Genomic DNA, 5000 nt, shown 5'->3' with positions numbered 1-5000 from the left:
GTCCCTGGGCCTGCCGCGTGGCAGGCAGCCCTGGATGGGGTCAGGGGGGCCCGGGCGGGCCCCGGGTCGGGTGCCATGGCCCTGGGCCCGGTCCCCCGGCCTGCCGCACTGCCAAAGGACCAGAACGGGGTTTCCTTCGAGCCCGGGGAGCCTCCCCTTGCTGGGCTGAGTTCAGGAGCTTCGGCCGGGGCCCCTGAGGGCCCGGGGAGGGCGGCCTCCCCATCCCGGGCTCTGTCCTTGGTCCTGCTGCGTGGCAGGGTGCCTGGGACGGGGTCCGGAGGGCCCGGGAAGGCGTCCCCTGCGTCTCCGTGCATCGGAGCCTAGGCTGGGTCCAGGTGCCCGTCCGGGCCCCTTGTCGGGTGCCACGGCCCTGGGCCTCCGGTCCCCACCTTGCCGTTCCCTGGCGCCAGTTCCCTTTTTCGTCGGGGCACAGAGTGGCACCGGCTGGCTTGACTCTCGTGCCCGGCCATCAGTTCTCTGGGATCCCCTCGGCCATCTGGTCTCCGGGATCCCCTCGGGCATCTGGTCTCCCGGATCCCCTCGGCCATCTGGTCTCCAGGATCGCCTCGGTCATCTGGTCTCCTGCAATGCTTTCCTATGGAAGCGACCAGATGGCCGAACTTCCCTGGAAGTCCCGATGAGGTGCCATTTGCCTCCCAGATCCCAGCGAGGGCTCCAGGAGGTCGGGTACCTTCGCGCCTTGGGTCTCCTCTGTCACTCGGTGCGCACGGATTCGAAGAAAGAGGGGTAGCCTTCCTCCGGATTACTAGGGACAAGGTATGCCCAGACACTTCTTGCAGTTCTCTGCCCAGGGGGGACCAGATGAGATGTGCCTGGGAAAAAACCTCCCTTCTCCAGGAGGCCAACGGCATGGCAAAGTACCCGGGAAGGGCTCAACGGGTCCCGGGCAGACCTCTCCCGGGCGTCCGGGGCACCCACCGGGCAGACCTCCCCCGGGGCACCCATCTCCAGGGGGCCAACGGCATGGCACAGTACCCGGGAAGGGCTCCACGGGTCCCGGGCAGACCTCCCCCAGGCGTCCGGGGCACCCATCTCCAGGAGGCCAACGGCATGGCAAAGTACCCGGGAAGGGCTCCTCGGGTCCCGGGCAGACCTCCCCCGGGCGTCCGGGGCACCCACCGGGCAGACCTCCCCCAGACGCGTCCGGGGTACCCATCTCCAGGAGGCCAGCGGCACGGCAAATTACCCGGGAAGGGCTCCACGGGTCCCGGGCAGTCCTCCCCCCCCCCGGGCGTACGTGGTTGTCCGACAGATTCGGGCGGATGTGCTTTTACGAACCGGATCGGAATCGGCCCAAATAATAATAATCCACATTTGTAAAGCGCACAGTCACCCGTAAGGGTCGCTAGGGGCCGTCGGGAAGATTAAGCAAGCTATTGCCCAGAGTCACATGGTGCTGGGCTTTTCTGCCGCCGGCGCCGGGGATCGAACCGTGATCTCCAGATTCCGGAGTCAGCCGCCCCAGCCGCGGCGTCAGCTATTTCCCAGAGTGAAATGGTGCTGGGCTTTTCTGCCGCCGGCGCCGGGGATCGAACCGTGATCTCCAGATTCCGGAGTCAGCCGCCCTAGCCGCGGCGTCAGCTATTTCCCAGAGTGAAATGGTGCTGGGCTTTTCTGCCGCCGGCGCCGGGGATCGAACCGTGATCTCCAGATTCCGGAGTCAGCCGCCCCAGCCGCGGCGTCAGCTATTTCCCAGAGTGAAATGGTGCTGGGCTTTTCTGCCGCCGGCGCCGGGGATCGAACCGTGATCTCCAGATTCCAGAGTCAGCCGCCCTAGCCGCGGCGTCAGCTATTTCCCAGAGTGAAATGGTGCTGGGCTTTTCTGCCGCCGGCGCCGGGGATCGAACCGTGATCTCCAGATTCCGGAGTCAGCCGCCCCAGCCGCGGCGTCAGCTATTTCCCAGAGTGAAATGGTGCTGGGCTTTTCTGCCGCCGGCGCCGGGGATCGAACCGTGATCTCCAGATTCCGGAGTCAGCCGCCCTAGCCGCGGCGTCAGCTATTTCCCAGAGTGAAATGGTGCTGGGCTTTTCTGCCGCCGGCGCCGGGGATCGAACCGTGAATACCGCGTTGTAATGGTACGCGTTGTAACAACATACATCCTCACGGTATGCACCCGTTACAACGCATCTTTTACTCCGCACTACCACTACAACGCGGGCATTACAACGCATACCGTTACAACGCATTGCGCTGGGGGGCGCTCTAGGATAAGAGGTAAGTTTAATTTACCATCCAACTGGTCCTGGTGAGCACCTCCCAGGCCGGATTTTTGGGATATCCCCATCTGGGGAATCACGGTTCGATCCCCGGCGCCGGCGGCAGATCAGAGTGCCCAGGACGGGGTCCGCGGGTCCCGGGCAGTCCTCCCTTCGGGCGTCTGTGCCTGAGAGCTCCGGTGGTCCACCCCGCGCCTGAGGCCCAGCCGGGGTCCCGGAGCCCTGCCTTGCGTGGGCAGGCAGGCAGGAGCCCTACCGCGAAGGCTCGGGGTGGGAAGCACTTTCGATCCCAGCCATCTGGTCTCACGCAATGCTTTCCAATGGGGCGACCAGGTGGCCGGGGTTCCCTGGAAGTCCCGATGAGGTGCCATTTGCCTCCCCGATCCCAGCGAGGGCTCCAGGAGGTCGGGTACTTTCGCGCCTTGGGTCCCCTCTGTCACCTCATGTGCACGGATTAAAAGAAAAGAGGGTGATTTTCCTCCGGATTACTAGGGAGAGGGTCAGTCAGACCTCCGTGTGGTATGGTGATTCTGAATCAGGGGAAGGCAGGACACCCCTCCCAGGCTGGTGAGTGGGACTCCATGATTGGAATAGGCACCGAGGCGAAAATTATCAGTTCCGTGGGATTTTGAGCCCAAGACCCGCCGAGGCGGGGAATCGAACCCTGGTCCCGGGCTAGACCTCTGCATCAGGGTCTGACTCGCTAACCATTGAGCCACACTTCTCCACTGCATGGCCGAGTGCCCGGGACGGGCCTTCACTTTCGCGTCCGCCCTGCAGATGGTCTTTCCTGTCCGTTGCCACCGCGGACGGTCTTTCCCGTCCGCCATCATAATCGGCCCCATCGTCCTGGCTATGTTAAGGGTGACCCGTTAAGCCTGGGGTAAATTAGGATGGCGGATGGTCTTTCCCGTCCGCCGCGGACGGACGGAGGCAGGCAGGCAGGAAAGGCAGGCAGGCAGGCAGGCAGGAGCCCTACCACGAAGGCTCGGGGTGTGAAGCACTTTCGATCCCGGCCATCTGGTCGCACGGTACCGCTCGGGCATCTGGTCGCACGCAATGCTTTCCAATGGGGGAGACCAGATGGCCAAACTTCCCTGGAAGTCCCGATGAGGTGCCATTTGCCTCCCGGATCCCAGCGAGGGCTCCAGGAGGTCGGGTACTTTTGCGCCTTGGGTCCCCTCTGTCACCTCGAGTGCACGGATTACAAGAAAGGGGGGTAATTTTCCTCCGGATTAGTAGGGAGAGGGTCAGTCAGACCTCCGTGTGGTCTTGCGATTCTGAATCAGGGGAAGGCAGGACCTGGGCATGCCCGCCGGGGCCCCAAGGGGCCCGGGTATGTACCTGCCGCTCAGCCCCCTTGCCGATGGGCCTTTTCCTCTGAGTTTGCTCAGGCAGGCCTCCGCGAGGTCTGGCCATGCTGAGACAGGGCCAGGCAGCACCCGGGCCAGCCCGCCGGGGCCCCCAGGGGCCCGGGAACACACCTGCCTCTCAGCCCCTTCCCGATGGTTCCTTTTCTCCGAGTTTTTTCCTACATTCCGACCTCCGATAGGTCTGGCGGTTCTGAATCCGGGGATGGCAGGACCCGGGCCCACCCGCCGGGGCCCCCAGGGGCCCGGGTACGAACCTGCCTCTCAGCCCCATCGCCGATGGGCCTTTTCCTCCGAGTTTGCTCAGGCAGGCCTCCGTGAGGTCTGGCCATGCTGAGACGGGGCCAGGCAGCACCCGGGCCCGCCTGCCTGTGCTGGCGGTCCCCTTCCTGGGGACCAGATGGGATGTGCCCCGGGCAACACCTCCCAGGCATCCGGGGCTCCCTCCTCCGACCCGCGGCGTGGGGAAGAGCCTGGGACGGGCTCCATGGGTCCTGGGACGGGCTCCATGGGTCCCGGGCCCTGCAACCCCAGAGCCCTGCTGCTCTGGAGCCCTGCAGCCCGCGATCCCTGGAGCCCCGGATCCCCGGAGCCCCGGAGCCCTGCAGCCGTGGAGCCCTGCAGTCCCAGAGCCCTGCAGTCCCGGAGCCCAGGGGCCCCCGCAGCTCCTGAGCCCTACAGGCCCGGGGCAGACAGATTGGCGTCATTTCGTTCCTGGCCATCTGGTCGCCCCTCTCGCCTCGGCCATCTGGTCGCCCGCAATGCTTTCCTATGGTGTGACCAGATGGCCGGACTTCCCTGGAAGTCCCGATGGGGTGCCACTCGCCTCCCAGGTCCCAGCGAGGGCTCCAGGAGGTCGGGCACTTTTGCGCCCTGGGTCCCCTCTGTCACCTCGTGTGCACGGATTACAAGAAATGGGGGTAATTTTCCTCCGGATTGGTAGGGACAAGGTATTCTGGGACCCCCCTCGGCCTAGCGGTCCTCAGCCGGCAGCTGGACATGCCAGGTTGCCGCCCCAGCCCCGGATCCGTCCCTGGGCCTGCCGCGTGGCAGGAAGCCCTGGATGGGGTCCGGGGGCCCGGCCGGGCCCCGGGTCGGGTGCCCCGGCCCTGGGCCCGGTCCCCCGGCATGCCGCACTGACAAAGGACCAGGACGTGGTTTCCTTCGAGCCCGGGGAGCCTCCCCTCGCTCGGCTGAGTTCAGCAGCTTCGGCCGGGGCCCCTGAGGGCCCGGGGAGGGCGGCCTCCCCATCCCGGGCTCTGTCCTTGGTCCTGCTGCGTGGCAGGGTGCCCGGGACGGGATCCGGAGGGCCCGGGAAGGCTTCCCCTGCGCCTCCGGGCTTGGGAGCCCAGGGGCCCGGCCGGGCCCCGGGTCGTGTGCTACGGCCCTGGG

This window comes from Lissotriton vulgaris, unplaced genomic scaffold (genome assembly GCF_964263255.1).
Source record: "Lissotriton vulgaris unplaced genomic scaffold, aLisVul1.2 SCAFFOLD_1197, whole genome shotgun sequence".
Taxonomy (NCBI): Eukaryota; Metazoa; Chordata; class Amphibia; order Caudata; family Salamandridae; genus Lissotriton; species Lissotriton vulgaris.
This window is presented reverse-complemented; position numbering follows the sequence as displayed.